A 25,461-nucleotide genomic window follows, 5' to 3' on the forward strand; every position below is an offset into this window, starting at 1 on the left:
ACCTGTAAGTTAATTACTTTGTAGTCAGCCATGCAGGTCTTGCTAATTTGATCATCAAGGATTAAGGAAGGCCCTTGGAAAGTTGCATTACTTGAATGCCCCTGAGTCTTCTGCTTGTAGTGTTTCTGTGACTGTCATGGTAAAGTAGGTCTCACTTTGCATCTGAACGCTTAATGCTGAGATAATTTTTTTTTCTCCTGGAAATAAAAGTAATACTTTGTAACAAATCTTTAGCTTATCAGTTTCTAAAAGTATTGCCTTGGCCTTAGGTCAGTATAAACCTCTCCTTTTCCTAACAACATCATCACTGATCTCTTGTTTTTTCTTTCAACATTCTCTGGTGAGCTTATAAGAGTAGGTTCATAGATGTGAAGATTAGCATAGATAAAATAAATCTGTCTCTTAATTGAGTGCCAGGAGGCAACAAGTTACTAAGATCTTGTCCAACTGGTATCTTTATACTATAAGTGTTAACTCTGTCAGCTATCTTTCTTAATGAAAAATTTTCACCAAAATTATAGGGGATACTTGAGGAAACTTAATGTGGACACAATTTTTCAGTAGTAGAGAGTTGTCTTAGACTGGAAAAAAGTACTTGATTGAATTAAAGTTTAAAATATAAAATTGTTTGATTTTTTAAAAGAATATTTTTTAGTTATAAAAGGATGCAATATCTTGGTGCTAAGGATGGAACTCAGTGTCTCACATGTGTGAGGCAAGTGCTCTGCCACTGAGCCACAACCCCAGCTCCAATGGTTTGCTTTTAAAAACATTTTCATAAAGAAATTTATAAAGAGACTGAAATTATAAAACTATTCTGTAAAGGTTAACTTGGGAAGAAAAAAATGAAAAATGTATAAAATTCAACACCCTTATTCTTTTATATACTGTCATGTTTAGTTTTATGTGTCAAGATGCCATTGTACACAGATGGGCATTCAAACATGATTCTGAATGTTTCTGTAAAGAGTATTTAAATGAGATAAACATTTAAATCAGTGGGCTTTGAGCAAAGCAGATTGACCTCCACAGAATGGTTGGGTACTATCCAATTTTTAGAAGGCCTGAACAGACCTACCACAACAAAAATGAACTTTGTTGAGCAAGAGTGAATTCTGTGAAGGACACACTTCAGATTTGAGCTATAACATGGACTCTTGGCTGACTCTCCAGGATGTGGGTCACTGTGCAGATTTTGAACTTGATAGATTTCATAAAAATATAAGTCAGCTAGCTAGCTTAAAATAAATATCTTTCTATGCACACACACTTCCTATTGGTTCTTTTTTTTTAATTCTCACTTGTAATATTGTCCTATGTCATTTATGAAGTTAAAGGACAGAAAAATAATATAGGTAAATAGAGGGACTCTTGAAAGAAAAAAAAATACAGTTTCTATTAAACTATTTGAAGGAAATTTCCCTAATATGAAAGAACAATGTTCAGAATATTTATTAATGATATGTTCTATAATATTATCCTTAAATCCTGTCACTATGATGTAGTTTTACCTCTGGAAAAAATGACTACTCAAGTGGTAGAAATTTGTGTTACAAACTCAGACATTAACCAAGCATCAGCTAATGAATCTCACCAGCATACAGACCACCAAAGACTATTTTTTTTTTCTCCCATGAATTCACACATGCTAACAAAAATGCATTCATTTTGTAAATAAAAATATATTTTATAATGTTTCCTGACAGCTACTTACCTTTTCCTTGAAGAAGGGCTCCTCTTTTCATAATATGGCAACAGGTAATTTAAATCTCTACCTGCTATTTTACTTGTATGTAAATAAACCACTAACTGAAAATTTCTGGGAGTTCTTGGGATTTATTTGGTCCAAACTTTCTGGTAATATTGAAAGATTTGTCAGAGTTGAATATATTAGATTGTTATATATATATATATCTATCTTCCCAACTTGTATATTATCCTTTAAAATATCATGCCAGTGTGTATATATGCCATATTTATAGACACTGGCATGTTAAAAGAGAAAAAAAATCATGGCATTTGCAGGTAAATTAATGGAGTTAAGAGAAGATAATGCTAAGTAAAGATAGCCAATTCCCAAAAAACAAATGCTGAATGTTTTCTCTCATGTAAGGAGGCTGATTCATAGTGGGGTAGGGAAGGGGAGCATGGGAGGAATAGACAAACTCTAGATAGGGTAGAGGGGTGGGAGGGGAAGGAAGGGACTTGGGGTTAGAAATGATGGTAGAATGTGATGGACATCATTACCCAAAGAACAGGTAAGAAGACATGAATTGGTGTGAATATACTTTGTATACAATCAGAGGTATGAAAAATTTATGCTGTATATGTATAGTATGAATTGTAATGCATTTGGCTGTCATATATAAATTAAAAATTAATAATAAAAAAGTAACATGCCAGTGAATCAAAAATAAACAATGACTGAATGGTAGGAAAAAAGTCTCATCATACTTGCAACATTCTTAATATTTATTTTCCTAGGACAAAAGCACAAAACAACAAGAAAAATACTGATTTATTTGATATCTCAGCACCAAGAGACTGAAATAGGAAAATCTGAGCACTATTTTACCTTCAATACCATCCAAGCCCACATATTTTTGTAATAGTATATCTGTGCTATGCCTTTATTTTCTAAAGTCCTCTTAGCTGATAAACACCTAAATAAGAAAAGAAATTCATTATTTAAAATTGTTCATAACACCCCAACCTCCTATGAACATGTGATCTGAACAACACTTGGTGGGTTTAGTTCAACTTCATGGAACACATCAGACACCAATCATTATGATTCATCACCTGTGCTAAAAGCCTATTTGGCCTACTGCAGTTCAATAACAGCTTTGGTTCAAATCATGAAAAACTCTGTGAATTTGGATTTGGATTGCAGAATCACGTCGGTTACACATCCACAATTTTACATAATGCCGTATTAGTAATTGTTGGATTCTGCAATCTGCATTTGGGGTAAAATTGGGGGTTCATAACCCACTTCAATCTAATGTATGAAATATGATATGTCAAGAGCTTTGTAATGTTGTGAACAACTAATAAAAAAATAAATAAATTAAAAAAAATTGGATTTGGATGTTTCAATATTAGACTTGATGTTTCCTTATGTTAAGAAATCTTTGTTCTCCATTTGAAATACTGAAGAACTAGGTTTATATACAAATGAGTTTATCTTCTTGTTGAGAAAATGTTGGTTTATCTCTCACAAAATTCTATTCTTCCTGCCAATATTTCCGAGCTTCAGTATTATTTTTCAAATTATGACCCATTATTTCCATAATCCAGAAAAGGAGAAGAAATGATTGATTATATTCTTACAAAAATTATCTGTGCCCCAAACATGTTTACTTGAAAAACTCCTAGAGAAAATATATATATAATATTTTTTCTTAAAGGGTTATGTTTTAACAGAACAGGTAAGTATTAGGATATATCAAAATAGAATTTAACTTATTTGTAGTATATGACCAGATCATCTCAGATGGCAGACCACAGTACCCACCTTGGACTTTGACAATCAATAGATATAAGAGAGCTAAAATTATTGTTACACATGCATATTGTGCATGCAACATGTGATTTTGGAACGCTTTGGAAATATTAATATTTTTTGGAATTACCAGAAATTCCAATTTACAATGTTGAACAGAATAAAGTGGTATTGAAACCCTGGTATTTTTGAAGTATGCAGCCATTCTAAAATTACCAGTGTACACACACGCGCACACACACACACACACACACACACAAACATACACACACTCACTACTTAAAGCAAAAGGAAAGGTTTTAAATAATCATTATGAAAGATAGTTTTAGTTCAGATTTTTCCCTCTTAACACTTCAAAATAAGCTTTTTAAATAAAATTTTAAGTTTAAAGAAACTCTTGGGATGCCAGTGACTGATACTATATTTTAAATAAAATAATAAAGAGATAGAATATTGGAAAAAATCTGGCAGTATTAACATGAAAATATCTTTCGGTACTTCCTGATCAGCCATTTACTGTCAACTAAATACACTTAGAACAATTTCAAAGAAACTTTTTTAAATTTCAAGAAGGAAACAATAAGGGTGATATTAAATCAATATTGGAGTGGGGGGATTTACTAGAATTGCAGAGGGATCTCAGCTTGTTCTCATCTGTCATCACTCTAGTCCTAAATAAACCTGTAAAGATGGGGTAAGCACAAGAAGCCCAGTCTTAGGGTCCCCTTGAACACGTTCAAATTAGTTTCATAAGGTATTCCCTAAAATGAATTTTAAATATTTCTTGGTCATTGCTTGCCTCTCCCCATGCTGGATGGAAGCTTTTGCTTGATGAAAGTTTCCTTATTTAGTGCTAGCAAAAATATTGCTTCATTTCCCATCTGAAGAATTCTAGTTTGTCTTCTTAGTGGAAAGAGCCCCAGTTTAGTATGATTGATATCAAGAATTGTGAAACCTTGCTAATTTCTCAGAACTCTCACTGTTAAAATTGAGATCAACCTTTAGGAAGTAAAAAATGACAAATACAATCTAGAGACTAAAATTTGCAAGGCAGTGATCTTTGATTGCCTGAAATAGTATCACTGGTTTTAATCACAAAGAAATCAAGTCCTTCTCTGCTTTATCTGCTCTTACTCTCACCTTATGATTTAGTAAAAGGCTAACTCATTGACTTAGGGATAGGATGCTGATTATGGGCACTACCTTATTTCAAACAGGCATGGCGTATACTTCAAAGGAATCAAGCAAAATGCCTATTCCTTTTTTTTTTTTAAGAACTTGGAATTGAACCCAGGAGTGCTCTACCACTGAGCTACATTCCCAACACTTTTCTTTTTCTTTTTGTGTGTGTGTGTGTGTGTGTGTGTGTGTGTGTGTGTGTGGTGCTGGAGATTGAACCCAGGGCCTTGCGCATGCAAGGCAAGCACTCTACCAACTGAGTTGTATCCCCAGCCCACATAATACATATTCTTGTCATCAGGAACTACAATTGACCCTTCCTCAAAATTGTTTTAAACCACACTTGCATGGCTTAATACTTGCAAATCTGATATTATGGACAAATTTCAGAAAGGACAAATTACAAAATCCTATGGCGAGGACACAAAGTACATGACCAAGACTCCCAGAGGTTCGTCTTTGGAGTCAGAGGTAATGGTTTAGAAGACACAGCCATTCTCATATCAGGGGAAATATGCACTGGCTAGAGGCTTCAAGCTGAGAATTCTTAGATATTCTTTCTTCAAGCGCATATATATGACTATCCAATGTACTTTCTGCCTGAGACCCAGAAAATAGGATCTAGAAGACAAAACCAATAAATAATGTTTTCATGCATGTTGAAGTTTTTCATTTTTAAAATAATTTATCTTTGTTGGTTTAAGTTGCCAAACCCACATAAATACACTTATATCATACTAGACAAAGGTGCCAAAAGCATACACTGGAGAAAAGATAGCCTCTTCAACAAAGGGTGCTTAGAAAACTGGAAAACCATATGGAGCAAAATGAAATTAACCTTTATCTCTCACCATGCACAAAAATCAACTCAAAGTAGATCAAGGACCTAGGAATTAGACCAGTGATCCTGCACCTAACAGAAGAAAAAGTAGGCCCAAATCTTCTTCATGTCAGATTAGGCCCCTACTTCCACAACAAGACTCCTAAAGTGCAAGAAATAAAATCAAGGATCAATAAATGGGATGGATTCAAACTGAAAAGCTTCTTCTCAGCAAGAAACAATTAGTGAGGTGATTAGAAAGCCTACATAATGGGAGCAAATTTTTACCACACACACCTCAGATAGAGCACTAATCTCCAGGATATATAAAGAACTAAAAAAAACTTAACACCCAAAAATCAAACAACCCAGTCAATAAATGGGCTATGGAAATGAGCAGACAATTCAAAGAAGAAATACAATCAATCAACGAAAAATAAAAAAAAAAATGTTCAACATTTCTAGCAATTAGAGAAATGCAAAACAAAACTACTCTCATTCAGTCAGAATGGCAGTTTGAGTACAAGCAACAATAAATATTGGTGAGGATGTGGGGAAAAAGGCACACTCATACACTGCTGGTGGGACTGCAAATTGTTGCAACAACTCTGGAAAGCAGTATGGAGATTCCTTTAAAACCTTGGAATGGAACCACATTTGACCCACCTATCCTATTCCTTGGTTTACACCCAAAGCACTCATAAACAGCATATTACAGTGACTCAACAACATCAATGTTTATAGCATCAAAATTCACAGTAGATAAATTTTGGAACCTAGTTGTTCTTCAAAAGATGAATGAATACATAGAAAGATAGATAGATATACATATATACATATGCAGTGGAATAATACTCAGCATTAAAAGAGAATAAAATTATGGCATTTGAAGCTAAATGGCTGGATTTGGAGAATATGGCACCAAGTGAAGTAATCCAATCCCAAAAATCCAAAGGCAGAATGTTTTCTCTGATAAGTGAATGCTGATCCATAAGTGGGGTTGGCAGGGGAAATGGAAGGTACAGAGGAACTTTGGATAGGAAGGAAGGGCCATGGGGGCACAAAGGATGGTAGAATAAGATGGACACCATTATCCTAGGTACACATATGAAGAAAGGAATGGTGATTCTACTTTGTGTACAACCAGAGAAATAAAAAATTGTGCTCCATTTGTGTACTATGAATCAAAATGCATTCTGCTGTCATGTATAACTAATTAAAATAAATTAATAAAATTTAAGAAAAGAAATTAAATTAGCTGCCTGCCATTAACAGTTATTTGATTTGAAGCACCACGCCGATAGGTTTTTAGAGCAAAATGGGCAGAGACCCATTTTGTCCTCTGTTGCTTGCCTTCTTGAAAATGTCATATGCAAATAAACCCAAGGTGTTTCAAAAATACAGGGAGAAGGATTACTTGAGAAATTAGTTTAAGTAAGTGAAAATCTTGTATTCAAATTATGAGCCTAAAACTAAACCTACAGAAAGGAATTCTGAATCCTATTCAAAGCTCTTCATGTCACTTTTTACAAGGGACTCAGACAGTGAGGACAATTCTACATTCTGTGGATCAGCTAATGACCAAGAAGCAATGGAAGATCATTAGTTCAGTGAACATTTGTTCTAAAAGTTTCATCAAATTGAACAGAAGACTAGTAGGGAACATCCCTTGTGTAATTTGCTTCTTAAAGGAGAATGTGTCATCTTAAGGAGAGAAAGCAATATTTCTGTTCCAGAACTTCCTATGATCTTTGATTGTAGGAAAAGATCCAAGAAAGTAAAAAATAATTAAATTAGGGCATTTGGCTCATGTTTACGGTTAATTATATTTCCTTCACATTGTAATAGAGTCTGTTCCCTGAACCAATTTAAGCACTCTTGGCCCTGGTTTTGACAGGGGAATGAAAATGTTAATTGAATTCAGCCCATGTTAGATGGTGACAAGGCAGTGAGTGAGAGTTTGGTTCACTAGCTTCAGTACAACTGCTTAGACTCAACATACCATTTGCTTAAGGAAGTTGTTGCCCAGCAGGCAGTGAGGCACGTCTTAAATAACTTCTCTGTTTTATTTGGGAATCTATTGAAAAAAAATTTATTCTTGCAAATAGTTTGTTAATCTAGACAAACAATAATTCAAACTTCTGTATATATAGTTCCCTTACGTTTTCTGAGAACACTCCCTTTCCTATTAATAAGAAATAGATACACAAACTAAAAAATAGAAATTACTTCTAAGAAAATGCTGTTTCATATTCTGAGTGTGTTGTGAATTCCACATATTTTCTTTCCTTTGCTCTCATATAATTTACACTCTTGGTGGAAGGAAGCACAGGGTTCCATAATATTCATTGTTAGGACGAACCATTGTGGTAAGCCAGTATATTTGAAGCAATACCTAAACAGAAGGTTGATTTTCTCACATCAAAGTTTAAGCAAAATTCAGTGGTTCAACTGTGATTGAACTTGATACTTCAAGTTCACGTATTAATGCTTTTCTTTTCTGGAAAGTAAGTACAGTGATGTTTTTGTCCTCATACAATTATCTGTTTTAGGAGTCTGTCCTCTTAAAGAACAACCTGAGAAAGGAGTAATGAAGGGGAAAAGTTTCTGAATAAATTAACTGTGTGAAATTGAAAAACTATTTTCATTCTAGTTCAAGAAGAAAATATATCTAGAGCAATTTATCTAAGCAATGTTCTAATACATTTTCAGTATTGGTAGGAAATAAACTGTTTATATCTTATTCAATGTCACCAAGAATTTGGATTACAAAGTCAAAATGCTTTTATTTTTCAGCAAATAATCTTCAACATCTCTATTTCATTATATTCTGCCATTGTGATCACAGTAGAGTATGAAGAAAAAAATGATGAGAAATTATATTTGGCACTCAAAATTTAATTTATTTTTAAGTAATAATTATATGTCCATGGGAGGGAGGGAAGGAAGAAGGAAGGAAGAAATACCGTTAGGAATTTATTTGTACTAACATAATAAACTAAAAGTACATGTGGAGTTGTATCATGAATTGGGTGAGGCATTGGCATGCATTGAAATGTTGTGCTTATATCATTGTTAAATTTTGTCTGCTAGAAAATACTTAATTAAAATCTCTCTAGATATTTAAGCTGTTCTCTGGCTACTTTCTTCACAATATTTTTCAAGCTATGGTTTTGTACAGAAATGTAGAGGGGAAAAAATGTAAAATATTCATTTTTGAAATATCATTTGTGATGACACAAAAAAAAACTTTCACAATTTCCTTAATTTTATACTGTACTACAGCTTTCTGGGAAAAATAGTGTTCCTTTGATGAGAAAACAATTGACTGTTGCCAAACTATCTTGCCACAAAGCCATCTCTTCTATTTGTATTCTTTTCTTAAAATGTCAATTGCCAGAAATGCCAGCAATAGACCCAACTGTACTTATTCCATGTTTTATTGGCCAAGGAGATGATTTTATTTGAGGAGAAAAATAGAAGGAAAAATAGTTGAATGAAACATTTGGAAATGCTAATGAGGAAAATCTGAAAATAATGATGTGATTGATATAAATATCATCAGTTCCCCATGGTATTTACTGACTTTTTGTAGGAACTAAGTATGGAAAACACAGTCTCACATGTATAAAAGCCTGAGCCTCTGAGTTTGGTAAAATCACAACACAGAATTTGTTTTCAATGTTAAGTAAGTAGTTAAAACGGGGTCACATATGAAAACCTTTGGTTTTGAATGATATGATTCAATGTATTTTGTTTTGTAATTTAATTATGCAACTCTTGTTCTACTCTCAAAAATGTTCAAGTGATTGTGAAAGAACCTTTCAAATAAACCCTAAGATATCAACATGAAGTTTGAAAACTGGGACACAGGATGCTCATCCTTTTTGTCATGACATTACTCTTTGAAGAGTCCCCTTTGTGTGGAATAAAGTTGTTAGAGGTATTCTTTTAATCCTTACTTTATTCACTTTTTTGTGAAAATAGATATGACTTTGAGTCATATTGCGTATGTGTATAGTGTCTCACTTTGTTCTAGACGATATTTAAGGAAGTTTAGTAAAATAGAAAGCATCCCAAAGGAGAGATGCTGGCTGTGAATAAAGTAGTTTAGATTTTATTTCAACTCAGTCAAACATTAACTGTTTAACTTTTTTTCCACTAGATAAAATTTAATGTCATTGTCAGTCATATTGGGAAAAAATATTGATTGCACACTTTTTTTCTGCAGTGACTAGATTTAGAGATTTCCAAGCAATCAAGATATTATTAAATCTATTTTATTTGAGATAAGCACAAAGAAGGTGAGTCATTTATAAGAATATAGTTTCAACTTTCCAAAATCCTAATATTTATCTTGCTTTACCTGTAAAGTTATGAAAAAAATATTTGAAAAAAATTTTACAATGTGAAAAATTGGTTAAAATATTGTTATTTATGACATGGTATATGTAGTGGTAAAATAATGAAATTCACATCCATTAGAAACTTATGGTTCAATCTATTTCACAGTCTTACATCTTCTTTTTCTCTCTCTTTCTCTCTCTCTCTCTCTCTCTCTCTCTATATATATATATATATATATATATATATATATATATGGGGGTAAATGTTTATATAGACAATTTTTACTATTTCACTAAAATTATTATGTGATATAAAAAACATATACACATACATGCACTCACACACACATTTACTTATATATAGTGTATTCATTTATATGTCAAATTATAGCCTGAAACATCAAAGCTTGCTCAGGACCTATTATGCCTCTTAAAATTACTTGAAAGTGTTAGGCAAAAGTTAAAGACAGACTCAATGGAGATCTAATACCATCACTTCTTGGGTTAGGTTTCAATGTATGACATTTTCAAGGACACAAAAAGTCTATAATAAGATATGAGTACCAGCTTTATTTTCAATATTAGTAGATTAGATAACAGCCTCGTTATGATGACATAATCAAAACCCATAATATTTTCTCTCAAATCAGTATTAGAATGGTTGGAAATGCCCCTGTAGACTAAGTACTGCCTCACACAGAATCCTCACATGGGAAAGAAGAGAGGATCTAGAATACATCTAGAATATATCAGGTATATCTAGAAACTAGAATGTATAATATATGCTTAGAATCTAAAATATAAACCTATGCTGCAGTTACATGTCCTCAAAAATGAAACAAGATGAGGATAAAAAGGAGGACACAATATAGAAAAATAATGAACCCAATTGAGCTATTATTTAATAATTTTGTTTTTAAAATTGTCCCAATAGATAATTTGCTCCTTAATCCCTATTGATGAGAATTTGAAGAACTTGGAATTCTATTTGTAGAATTTCAAACGGAGATGACTTTACAAAAGTAGTTACAGTTTAATAGGTTTCAGAAGGAACAAAGTGAGAAGTAAGAGGTGTTACATTTTTCTAAATACATTTTATTTAGAACAGGATGTCAACCTGGAGGTTTTTACTAAAGTGTAAAATTACTAAATATTAGATGTCAGATCAAGTTCTAGCACAGATAACTCACTGAATAGGTCAAAGTAAAACCCCTTTCTAAAATGCACAAGCCTCAGTGATAAATAGTGGATACGACAGGATGATTTTTGAAGAGGAGTAGATCATGTCCACACTATTTTGAACAGGTTTTCAGTAGGCCCATGTACACAGTGTATTATGTTTCCCTAGGTCTTTCTTAGCATGGCAGACTGGAGATTAGCTTCAAGTTTAGGTGTCTAGAACAAAAATTAGCAAACATTCTCTGTAAACAGCTAATAATAAATATTCTAGGCTTTTACAGGCCATGTGATCTCTGTCACAACTGTTCAACACTGGTTCTATAATGCAAAAGCAGCCATGGACAACATATAGACAAACCAGCAGTGGACTACTATTTGTGAACCCTCTTTGCTAATCCCTGTTGCAGAAGATAAAGAAAACACCCTTCTAGGTATTTTAGAAGTTGAACTATAGTAGTTTGCTGTGTTACCTAACTCTTTCACAGTTTGTTGCTTTAAAATTTTGAGATGTTAAAGAAAAGATACAGAGAGACCAGTATACAGAGAGACCTAGTTTCAGATATTTTAAATATGGCCCAGGCATTCAATTGGGCAATAGAAGAAAGATTTGGTTTGGGGAGGATCATGGGAAAAACCAGTAGCTGAAAAAGTAGTAAGATATAGAGGAAAATACTCCAGCAGCATTTTATAAAAAAAAAAAAAATACACAATTTACCAAAATGTCAGGAGAGTGAGTCAGCTCTAAACACTTGCCATTCTGAAGTAAAATAAAATAAAATATTTTCTCACCCTTTATTTCTTCCCCTTCACTCTGACTCTGGCAAAATCAGAACTATGGTTAGCAATCTGGAGGTGGAAGGAAAATACAAGTGTTTGGAAGAAAGGTCAACCAGGGCATCTAAAATATTCTGTCACATGGTGTGCAGTTACAAGTCTCTTCAGTTTCTTCAAAATTGCTTCAGAACAAACAATAAAAAATTCAAATGAACCATATTGAAATATTTTTGATTCTATGGAGTTTATCACTAAAATACCCTTTCTATCATTTACTTGAATTATTTTAATTCTATATTTAGAGCAGGCCAACAACTTTGTGTATATGATTTTCTTGCCCAGCATAAATTAGAAGCTGGGCTTCTAATGGACTCATTTGAAGGAGAAGGGACTGAGCAGTAGTACTGTAAGGTACAAATTCCAAGGAAAAATAAAGAAACCTGATATTGTTGATGCATTAGCATTAACAAAGAATTAAGAAAGTCTTTAAATGAGCACAAAAGCATTCAGTTTTGATGGGTTTCAATATTCATATTTATTATGACTGTCAATTGTTTTCTAAAATTATAGATAAGCTATTTTATTTATTTTTATTTTCATTTGGGGAACTGCAGATTTAACTCAGGGATGCTTTACCACTAAGTCACATCCCCAGCTCTATTTATTTATTTATTTATTATTTATTTATTTATTTATTTATTTAGAGATAGGGTCTCACTAAGTTGCTTAGGGCCTCACTAATTTGCTGAGGCTGGCCTCATACTTGCAATCACTATGCCTCAGCCTCCTAAGTCACTGGTATCATAGGCACCCACTACCACACCTCACCCAGTTAAACTATTTTAAATAAAATATAAGGGAGTAAACATTTTCCAAATGTTCCATTGGCAAAAGAGTAATTTACTTTAATTAACATTACAAAATGTAGTGGAGAGTTCAATTTCAGCAATATTCCTAATGTTCTTTTATTTACGATCATAGCCTTTGTATGTTTGTTATTTAAAAATATATGTATTTATTTTTTAGTTGTAGTTGAACACAACACCTTTATTTTTATTTATTTATTTTTTATGTATTGCTAAGGATCAAGCTCAGTACCTTGCACATGCTAAGCGAGCGCTCTACCGCTGAGCCACAACCCCAGCCTCTGTATTTTATTATTTTTAACTAAATATTTCAATAGAGATAAACTGAGTGCCTTTAAAGAGAGTTCTTTTATGAGTGCTAGAATTGCTTAGCTAGACATCTTTAATCCTTCATACTTTGAGGCTATATCTGTGCACATGGACACAACATAAAGATCTTTGTCATTTTATAGTCAGAGGACTATATAGGAGACAGGAGACTTGACCCTGACTGACTGTTTCAATATAACCCTTTAACAAAATATTGCATAATCTCTTCAGTTTTCTTTTATTTTCAATTAATCATTTTTTATATTTTGGCATGGCAATGAGGTGTGGAAACATGCCAAAGGGCCCAAAATAAATCAACTTGATAACTGTGGCTGCAAACACACCTTTCTTCTCTCCCCTGGGTAAGGTGCCTCTCTCTCATAGGCTGAGGTCTTGTTAAATTGATATCTTTCTTAACTATCTGTCATCTATGTAGAGTTTGGGCTTTACTAGGAACTTTGGAGTTCTTCTTCCCGAGTCATTTCTGCGTAAATACCAAACTTAGATGGAATCTACCTTATCACTAATAAAATTGGGGGATAATTCAATGACAAAAAGAACTGCAATTATTTCCTTAATAAAATGATTTATAATGTTGCTCCACTCAGATTGAGTCACCCAATCCTTACCCAAATGGCAAGGTCATATTGCATCTGTTATTCTAACGGTAGCTGTTCTAAAAAAGTGACTTGCCACTAAAACGGTGACATTACAGGTTGATACCTGTTTCCACATCTTCATGTTTTCTTTTCACTATGCCATAGGTAAACAACCCCACCAAATAACTGGTACTGAATTTTGCAAACAATTTTTTTACATTCCTAATACATAAAAGTTACTAAGACAGTCATTTAAAACATAAACATATTTTGTACATTAAAATTTATAATTTTTTCTCCTAAAGTCAATGAATCAGAAAAACAAAAACTTCTTAAATCATTTTTATTCATATAAACAACCTATTCTGCATTTGTTACTTACATAACTGACCATTGCTTGTTGAATAGAGTAAGCGATAAGCTGATATCCCCCAGCTATATTTACTGTTTAATTAGGTGCATTAGGTAAACACTTTAATAAAAGACTTGTTGGCTAATTTTAAAGGAGATAAAATGTTCATATGGGAATTAAAAAAGATCAGGGCAGCGATACAACTTTGCTAATCAGTAACAATTATAAGACCTTCAAATATATTTATGCAGACGGCAAGGCAAATGTATGGAGGAATGCACAAAAGCAAATTAACCTTACAGTTTAAGGTAGCTCATCAGTGGTTTCGAAAGTGTTACAATTTGACAGCACACGGTTTTCTTTAATTACTACACTATAAATGTTAATATTACCAACAAATGTTTTGGAACCCTTGGTTCATTTCCATAGGGCTCATGGCTTCCAAGGTGTAGGGTTGGGGACCACAGCGTGCTACATATTACCTACAACTGCCCTAAGTTACTTTAATTAGGAAAAAGAACAAAGACCAGCCTGAAACACAGACATACGATGGAAGAACCAAATATGGACAACTAAATTTAACACATGTGAATATTCATAAGGCATTTCTCTGACATTTTCCAAGAATTTTAGTCTTTGAAAAATGGATTTTTCATCTAAATGTACTGGGGAAACTTAGTAAAGGTAAAACTAAGTGCCAGAGGAACTTGGTATAACCTGCTTCACCAGGTCAAGGAGTCTTATATTTGCAAATTGGAAGTCCTTCCTCATCCAAATACATGATCTTAATAAATGTGAACAGGGAACATGGTTTAGAAAGGATGAGACTTCTCTATACCTGTGGCGAGCCGCCATTACAAGATGGCGCTGGCCTTGTGGTGGTCTGTGATAAACAACTCCTTCTTTGGGAGAGTTGGCACATGGTTCTTTGACACCCTACGAGAAAGCTCCACGTGGCAGCTTCGCATTGGGTGTTTGGATACTTTATTAAGGCTGGGAGGGGCTTCTGGGAGATTAGAAGAACTCTCGAGAGCTTGAATAAACAGCTGTAAGAAGATTCCCGGTGTTGCGTCTTCCTTGCGGGCAACGGGGTCGCGACAAGTGGTGCCGAAACCCGGGAAAATCAAAACTTGCAAGTCGTCAGAGGTGGTGCACTGAACAGTCCCGGTAAGTGGGACCCCATAGTCCCCGTGGGTGGGACCCGACAGTCCCGGTGAGTGGGACACGATAGTCCCGGTGGGCGGGACCTGATAGTCCCGGTTAGTGGGACCCGCAATCAAAGCGGAGTCAGCTCCTCTACAAAGACAGAGAGAGCCTCATATTTTATTGCAGCTGCACTGTGTACTTTTCTTTTGTTTCTGTGTACTTTCGTTTTGTCCTCTGTATCTGTTCTGTTGCTGTGTCATGGGTGTCACATCTTCAAGCCCGCTTCTTCTGGCACTAGACGGCCTGTTACGTTCCAAAGGCCTGAAAGTGAAACATAGTATCTTACAGAGATTTTTGCAGAAAGTAGATGTTGCTGCACCGTGGTTTGCATATTCGGGCAGCCTTACTATGCCTTGTTGGGATAAATTGGGCAAGGATCTTGACTTTGCTTGTGAGCAGGGCATATTGGAGGGTGGGGTGATTCCCCTTTGGAAGATAGTCCGTAGTTGCCTCACAGATGGCAGATGTCATGACGCACTTGCTAAAGGACAGGAGGTTTTAGAAAAGTTACATGAGGAGAAATCGGAGACAGCAGGCAGTGAGATATCTCAGGAGGATGGGAGTGTGCGGAGCGAGAAGCAGGGGAGGAAACGCTTGTATCCAGATCTCAGTGCGCTGCGCACACCCCCATGTGGAAGCGGGTCAGAAGAAGAGGAGGATGAGGAGGAGGAGCTTGGGAGGCTGTCTCGCCAGCTAGGGAGTTTAGCTGCTGGAGAAGGGAACGAAGATAGACCGGGGCTCAAGAAATGTGATCCTCCGGACCCACCGCCGTATGGTGGGGGTGTTTCGGGGAGAGCTTTCCATGCTCAAACATGGAAGGCTGTTAACGCTGAGATGGGTCTTGCTTATCCAGTTTTTCAGGATGAGAATAGGGGAAGATTTTCGGAGCCTTTAGATTTCAAAATTGTGAAGGCCCTGGCAGAGTCTGTACGCACTTATGGGGTGGATGCCGCCTTCACATTAACTCAGGTGGAGAGTCTGTCTCGATTCTGTATGACTCCCTCTGATTGGGCTAGCCTTGTTCGGGCTTGTGTTTCTCCGGGCAAGTATTTGGACTGGAGAGCATTTATGCTAGAGGGCGCAATAGAGCAGGCCGCCCAAAACCATGCAGCAGGACATCCTCATTGGGATAAGGACATGCTTTTGGGGCAAGGTAGATTTGCTAATCAACAGACAGGATTCCCTCCTGAGGTATATGATCAAATTAATAACATTTACATTCGGGCATGGAAGTCACTTCCAAATAGAGGAGAAGTGTCTGGTAATTTGACCAAGATTTTACAAGGCCCTACAGAACCCTTTTCAGATTTCGTAGCAAGGATGGTGGATGCTGCTGGAAAGATTTTTGGGGATCCTGATAGAGCCATGCCCCTTGTTAAGCAATTGGTCTTTGAGCAATGCACCAAGGAATGTAAAGCAGCAATCGCTCCTTATAAGAACAAAGGCATAGAAGTATGGATGAAAGTGTGTAGAGAGATTGGAGGGCCTTTAACTAATGCAGGTCTTGCAGCTGCTGTCCTTCGGATTGCAAAAGGGGGCAATCCTGCCGCCAGAACATGCTTCCATTGTGGTCAACCCGGTCATATCAGACGTGAGTGTCCCAAAAATGTCAATTTTACTGGACCTCCTCACGGTGGCCCTTCCACTGGCCTTCGATCACCGGGATTGTGTCCAAGGTGCAAAAGGGGGAAGCATTGGGCAAAAGAGTGTACATCAGTGAGGGACATCCATGGACAGCTTATTTCAGCTGGGCCAAAAAACGGCCGACGGGGCCCCCGACCCCAGGGCCCGCAAATATATGGGGCAGTGGAGAATGTCACACCCGAACCCGAGACATGGCCATCTCTACGCCATCCCATGAAACGCGGAGAGCCACTACAGGTGCCGCGGGATTGGACCTCTGTTCCATCTCCAGACTCGTGTTAACACCTAAGATGGGAGTCCAATTGGTGGAAACTGAGTTCAAAGGGCCTCTACCACCTGGCACTGTAGGTTTGCTAATTGGACGTGCATCTTCCATTTTGCAAGGTCTTCATGTTTTCCCTGGAGTCATAAGTCCTGATACTGTAGAGATAGTAAAGGTTATGGTGGAAGCTCCAAAAGGCATTGTGTCCATCTCCCCAGGAGATCGGATTGCTCAATTACTGGTTTTGCCTAGTTTACATGATCATTTCCCTGCAGACTCAAAGTCACGGACAGGGAATGAGATTGGTACCACCGGAGGGAATTGTGCTTATTTGTCACTAGATATGAGTAATCGCCCTACTTTGGAATTAAGCATAGAAGGTAAATCAATTGTGGGCTTACTTGATACAGGTGCAGATCGTAGCATCATTGCACTTAAGGACTGGTCTAAGGGATGGCCAGTGCAGACTTCTGATCAATCTCTGAGAGGACTTGGATATGCCCAGGCTCCTCAGGTTAGCTGTAGACATCTTTCCTGGAAGGACCCGGAAGGACATCATGGTACTTTTCAGCCTTATGTACTTAATTTACCTATCTCTTTATGGGGCCGTGACCTGATGAAAGACATGGGGTTCGCTCTTAGTAATGACTATTCCCCAGTGTCCCAACAAATTATGCACAATATGGGGTATAGGCCAGGTTTAGGACTAGGAAAACATTTACAGGGACGTAAGCATCCTGTACAAGGTCATCAAAAGCTTGACAGATTTGGTCTGGGTTTTTCCTAGGGGCCGCTGAGGCTCAAATACCCATAACATGGCTCACCGAGGAGCCTGTTTGGGTGCCTCAGTGGCCTCTTCCCTCGGTTAAACTGGCAGCAGCCCATGCTCTAGTTAAAGAACAACTTGACTTGGGTCACATCCAACCCTCTACTTCTCCATGGAATACTCCCATATTTGTCATTAGGAAAAAATCAGGGAAGTGGCGCCTACTGCATGATCTACGAGCGGTTAATGCTCAAATACAACCTATGGGGCCCATTCAGAGAGGGCTGCCTCTGCTCTCTTCTGTTCCTCAAGGCTGGCACATTATTGTTATTGACATTAAAGACTGTTTCTTTTCTATTCCTTTACATCCTAAAGACTCGCAGCGTTTTGCCTTTACCCTTCCCTCGTGTAACCACGAGGAACCAGATCAAAGGTTTGAGTGGATAGTGTTGCCACAGGGAATGGCTAATAGTCCCACAATGTGTCAGATGTATGTAGGGAAGACACTTGTGCCCCTCAGACAAAAGTACTCCTCCATCAAGATCATTCATTATATGGATGATGTATTATTGGCTGCTACATCAGAACAAACAGTTCATGAGGCCTATGACAACCTCGTGAAGTTGTTAGCACAATGTGGGCTGCATATAGCACCTGAAAAGGTTCAAACAGGAGATTCTATTAAGTATTTGGGAGCAACAATTGGGTATGACAAATTACAACCACAAAAAATCACCATACGAACTCAGGATCTTCAAACTCTAAATGATTTTCAGAAACTGCTGGGAGATATTAATTGGATACGGGGATATTTACATATTTCTAATGTTGTACTACAGCCTTTGTATGCTACTCTTAAAGGTGATCCAGATCTTACTTCCCCTCGTAGCCTCACCAAAGAGGCTAGAGCGGCCCTTATGACAGTAGAAGAAGCTATACAACATGCCACTTTATGCAGGCTCCAGAGTGATAAACCTTTTCAATTATGTGTGCTTGCCACTATGCGGCAGCCTACTGGAGTACTATGGCAAGATGGACCTTTGCTATGGATACACCCACATGTATCCCCAGGAAAATCCTTAGAATATTATCCTGATGCTGTTGCAGCATTAGCACTTAAAGGGATTCAACAAAACATTCAATTTTTCGGACAATCACCTTTTTCTCTTATTATACCCTATACTAAAGTTCAACTTAATGTTTTGTGTGCTACTCTAGATAACTGGACTATTCTATGTTGTTCGTTTCAAGGGGATATTGATAATCATTACCCTTCTCATCCGTTACTCCATTTTGTTAAGGAACATCCTATTATTTTCCCTAGAGTAACTTCATCCAGTCCAATTCCGGGGGCTGTTAATATTTTTACTGATGGTTCCAAGTCTGGAATGGGAGCTTATGTCATTAATGATTCTCCCCCTGTCCAACATCAATTTGCTCCTGGAAATCCACAATGGGTAGAACTACAAATTGTTATTGAGGTGTTTAAACAGTGTTCTTTTCCTTTTAATCTCATTTCGGACTCCATCTATGTGGTGCAAGCACTAAAAATCCTAGAGGCTGTGGGAGCTATTAGTGATGCCCGTAATGTATCTGCTTACTTTAATCAGCTTCAACAGCTTATCTGTAGCCGCACTGCTCCCTTTTATCCAATGCACATCCGGGCTCACACCTCTCTCCCTGGTCCATTATCACAGGGTAATGCCTGTGCAGACTCAGCCACTCGAGGTCAGTTGATCTGTTTGGCTTCCTCCTTAGAGGAGGCTAAATTGTTTCACCAAAATTTCCATGTTAATGCTTTAACACTGCGCAGGCGTTTTTCCATTTCTAGAGCAGATGCTCGGCAGATAGTATTGCACTGTCCCCATTGTGTCACATTTCTTCATCCCCCTACTTATGGAGTGAACCCACGGGGGTTGAAGCCACTGGTTGTCTGGCAAATGGATGTGACACATATACCTGACTTTGGTAACCTCAACTATGTCCATGTTTCTGTTGATACGTACTCTGGAGTTATTCATGCTTCTGCGTTATCAGGAAAAAAGGCACGTAATGTCATCACTCATTGCCTGGAAGCCTGGGCGGCGTGGGGTGCGCCCACGTCCCTTAAGACTGACAATGGACCTGCTTATACTGGCAGACAATTCACGTCCTTTTGTTCTACTATGGGAGTGCAACTTACTCATGGTCTGCCTTACAATCCTCAAGGACAAGGCATTGTTGAGCGTGCTCATCGCACCTTAAAGGAAACTTTACAAAAACAAAAAGGGGGAATAGGAGCTGGACATACTCCTAAAGAATGCTTGTCCTTAGCTCCCTTTACTATTAATTTTTTGAATTTGGATATTCATGGTCGCTCTGCGGCCGATAGACATGTGTTCCCTCAGCCCTCTGTGATTGGCTATGTTAAGTGGAAAGATGTTCTTACAGGCCAATGGAACGGCCCCGACCCCGTGCTGACATGGGCACGAGGATCCGTATGTGTTTTTCCCCAGGATCGCACGGAACCATTGTGGGTCCCTGAACGCCTGACAAGAAGAGTCCTGACGCCAGCTACTCAGCAACAAGAATTACCACAGCAATCCCGTGATGAGGATCTTCATTCTGCTGAGTGCTCTGGCTCTGGTGCTGATGCCGATGACACAGACGACACCAATGCAATGGTGGGCGGTGGCACGGGCTTGGCCAATGCCGATGCCGGTTCACGGTAATTCCAGTGTCCTTCCCACTCTTTTCTCTACCTCGTGTGAGATGTCTGCGCCCTGTGCCTCTCCTAGAGGGGACGTGGAACGCATTTACAATCAATCTCAAGTTAATCTCACAGGAGTGTTTTGTTTTAGCCTTGGGAACGCTCATTGTATCCGTCTTAAGACCAAGAATTTGACTAACTGGGACAATCCATTGCAGTCCAGTCAAGTCTCAGGGAGCATTCTCAGTACTGTATTGGGCCAAGTAGTCTCAGGGGAACGATCAGGCTCAGGAACCTCCGTAAATAGCTCTGCTTTAACCACAACTACCTTGGCTAGTATCTCCGAGGTACTAATTCCAATGCCCCCATATTCTAGTGGACTTCCTTGTGCCACTCATTTTAAGGCTTCTCCTTACTGTACCCCTAATCTTGGTTTCCCCCCAACATTCACGCCTTGTCAGGATTATTCTTGGGAGAAACGTCAAGTTGCTAGAGGTTTCTCCCTTTCCCCCTCTCTTAAGAGGTATGTTTATGACTTTAGCAACAGTGCCAACTCCTCTACAGGAGTGGGTTGGTCCTGATTTCAATGGCTGATTTCCAACACAAAGGGGGCTTCAGCTGATATTTCTGCACTGGCTCAATTGCTGGGAGCCAAAAGTTGGTTGGCTAATGTTTCTGGCACTGTTTACGAGAGTGAGCGAGGTAGTAGACTCACATCTGTTTCGTTCAACTCTCTGTTGGATAATGCCACATTGCCCCCTGCAGCGGTTTGTGTTCAATCTCCGTTCTTACTCCTTTTGGCTAATGACACCTCGTCAGAAATGCTAGATTGTTTTAATGTTAATTGTTTCTTATCTGAATGTTGGGATGGTTCTTCGGCTGTAGCAGTGGTTATGAAAATTCCAACCTTTGTTCCAATCCCAGTTATTGCGGACCCTGATAAATTCCCCATTGTTGAGCTACTTAGAGTCCGCAGGGATTTTGGAATCACAGCTGCTATAGTGACAGCCGTGGCGGTATCTGCTGCTGCAGCGGTCGCGGCCGGAGTGGCCATGGCCAATCAAGTGCAGACTGCTGCCTCCGTTAATCAAGTTGTTCAACAAACTTCTATGATACTTGAGTCCCAAAATGCAATTAATCAACATATTTTGTCAGGGATCTTAGCTGCCAACCAAAGAATAGATTTACTCCAAGCTCAGGTAGAAGAATTGGCTGATTTGGTGCTTTTGGGCTGTGTTGATCAACGTGCACATTTATGCATAACCTCTGTCAGATTTAATGATTCCAGGAATGCCTCCCGTATCATCGGAGAATACTTGGCCGGAAATTGGTCCATGGCAGCGGAAGACATGATCCAGTCTCAACTAACCCAGATAGCTGTCTTGAATAGTACCCACGTTGATCCCATAACGTTGGGTCAATTCACTGATTGGATATCTTCTGCCTTTTCCTTTTTTAAAGAGTGGGTGGGGGTAGGCATTTTTGGCGCAATGTGTTGCTTCGGTATGGTTCTCTGCTTGTGGTTTCTCTGCCGCCTTAAGGCCCGCAATGCTCGCGATAAAGCTATGATTATACAAGCACTTGCAGCTTTGGAAACTGGCAACTCACCTCAAGTTTGGCTTGCACAAATTAAACAGTAAACCTTTGACATGGTCGTTGCACCCCAAGTTTTACGGACATTGCACTGGGAACGACATGTCCTTCCTTGTTATTCTCCTAGTGTTGGAAAGCCCTTGCACTCTGCCGGCTTTACTGCCATTGCACACAGATGGGTTTCCACGCTAGTACTTTTCTATCGCTCTATGACCCGTGCCTTTCTTTTAGGGTGTTGCCAACTTGTTTGTCGTTGTATTTCTATACAGCCACAGTTCAGCCTCAGAGACCTAATCATGACTGGCTGAGTAGATACCATTAAACGCCTTGGCAACAACGAGCTGATCTTGTAGTACCCAGAGACGGGCAACTTTCACGCTTGCACTGCAACCTAAGACAGGGGAATGGGGCCTCCCCAAAGACGGGTAAGCAATGTAAGGGCAGTGAACGACCTAAGACAGGGGCTACTTGATTCCCTTTGACGTGCTATAAACAGAAGGAAAAAACTGCTGGCAGTGGATTCCCCCCGGCCCCCAGGGCTTGGATCCAGCCCTGATTTGTATGCACGTCAAGGAGGCCAGCTCACAGGGCCTTAACAGCTTTGTGGTGTCTGTTTTCATATTCAGCCAATAACGGTCATGTGGGAACGTCCTGACCTGCTTGGGTCTGATGAGGTTCCTGGTTGAAGGCTTCGTATGAGTAATGGCGATTCACCTCTACTCTTGCCTGTTTTGTTTTTAGTAAACGAAGGGGGGAACTGTGGCGAGCCGCCATTACAAGATGGCGCTGGCCTTGTGGTGGTCTGTGATAAACAACTCCTTCTTTGGGAGAGTTGGCACATGGTTCTTTGACACCCTACGAGAAAGCTCCACGTGGCAGCTTCGCATTGGGTGTTTGGATACTTTATTAAGGCTGGGAGGGGCTTCTGGGAGATTAGAAGAACTCTCGAGAGCTTGAATAAACAGCTGTAAGAAGATTCCCGGTGTTGCGTCTTCCTTGCGGGCAAGGGGGTCGCGACATATACCAATGTGGGGGGATACCTAGCCTGAGAGTTTCTTCATAATTTGTATGGTTCAAAAATCTCTTGACAGTTTCTATTTTTTTTTCTGCTGTGCAGTATTTCTGTTAGCAGGTGAAGAAAGTCATCCTCTCAGTACCTCTAAAGAAGGAAATATATACTATTCGATATCTTCACTGTAGGTATGAAGAAAGGCAGGCCTCTTGGGGAGAGAGAAGTGCCAAGGTCATTTCTAGTAAGTTCAGCTTCAGATGAAATCTACTGACATTCTAAAATATGGAATGATTTTTGATTTTTCTTCAACTAGGTAAAAATAACTCACCCTTATATGCAGAGGGTAACAAGCAACAGCTCTTTATTATTACCTTAAGTAGAAAGTATTTTTCTGCAAAAAATTATCTGACAACCTCTTGGAAAATCAGAATATCAAACTATTGTTTCACACAAGAAACAGTGGTTAGTGTCAGGCAAGAGGAGCATTCTTATTGAATTTTGGCTATAAATCTCCAGGATAATGCTATTAGGACATTATGTTGAAGTATGCAAATCCCTACCTCAGCCAATGGCACTGTAAAGATTATGTTATTGAATTGGTACGACATCTATGAGTCAAGTCCCTGCAGATTCACTTGACTAGATTTCTGACAAACTAAAATCCTGTATTCATATATGAATTATAACAGAGTTTTGGAGAGAATTCACATAGGAGCAATGCTATTGATTTTGTCAAAAACCAGTGAGCCTCCCCATCAGGTTTCTCCCACCAGGATACCGAAGTTTGTGCACTGATACACTGAGTATGAAAAAGGAAACCAGTTTCAGTGCAGGTATAGCCCCCAGGTGTCCCAATGGCAACCTCTACACCACTTCAGGCAGTAAAACTTGAGGTAGTATGCTCTGTAATACTCTGCCAGAGGCAATAAAATAGCTTGTTCTTAAAACTTCTCATCCCCCTTTCATTATGCTCCTGTGCCTAGAAAGTAAACACATTGCTTTAGCAGTTAATTCCTATTCAGGTTAAGATTCTGATTTCCTGGTAAAAGCAGGATATTTGCTACTCTAAATATCATTAGAAGTTTTGCTCAGGATGTTGTTCAGAAACATAGCAAGCATGTTCTTGAGTAGCTTGTCAGGAAATGCATCTCAGAGGCAAAATAGTCTAAGTGTGACTTTATAACATAATATGCTTCAAGAGACACACTGGTGTCAACAGAGTTTTTCAACATCAGTGAGTGACTTCAAGTACATCATGGACCATTTATCTATTCAATACAAACGCTATTTGTGTGATTTATTCCTTATGTACAGACTTCCATCATGGGCCTCTCTGATTAGTGGGTAATACGGAGGAAACAAAGAAAGACTGAGAGAGAAAGAAAAAGAGAACATAAGTTGTTTGGCCCTCAAGTCCTTTACCTCTGAAAAAGGATTCTGATATTTACAAGGTAGTCTTAAGTTTTTATTTCAAAACAATAGCAGTAGTAGAATTGCTACTATGCTAAATTAGTACAAAGAAATGGAAATAATTGAAAACAAATCTAATTGAGCAAAAAGATAATGGATAATTAGTCTGAGACATTTTATGTCTCAATAAAATCGATATATGAGTTTTAATATTATTTCTTTATAAAAAGTTCAGGGTTCTATTGAAATCAGTGTGTTGAAATATAACTATGTCATAAATTGAGCAGTGAATCTATAATTCATATTAGTATTACTTGACCAGTTCAATTTTCACAGCATGAAGTCGATTGTCAAAAGAAGACTAAAGAATACATAGAAAACATATACTTAATTTCAAGTGTTTGTAATTTAATTATGTATCTAACAAAACTCTAAATGTTAAATGGCCTGGCAGTATCTTCTAGTAAAGTTAAAGAAAGAAATTAAGAGTTCAGAGACATAGTGCTAATTGTGGCCTCTCTGATAAGTGGATGTTTGTGCTTCAACACTTGCATCTTATGAATACCGATGAACAAATCCACCTGCTTGATATTAATTGAAAAAGTATACTTGGGAAAAAAATAAGACAAAATAAAATTCAGTTAAATAGCTTAGTATTACAGTAGCCTGCTTTTCATAATGACAGTGATGAAATAATTATGAAGGATAAATGTAACATAAAATAATAGGAAATTGTATTAAAAAACAAAATGAATCGTAACTGATCAGTTTAACACAAAGTAATTGTAAGCAAAAGTAATTGTTCTAGAGTATAGTTGATTGGGCACATAACTTTTGAAAGAACAATCTTTTCATAAATACTAAATCTATGCTAAATAAAAATTGCTGAGGCATGGCTTTAACATTTTTAACATAATTAGTTTGACAACTATTATTTTAAAAATCATTGA

This window comes from Spermophilus citellus (assembly GCF_964194105.1).
Source record: "Spermophilus citellus genome assembly, chromosome: 1".
NCBI lineage: Eukaryota > Metazoa > Chordata > Mammalia > Rodentia > Sciuridae > Spermophilus > Spermophilus citellus.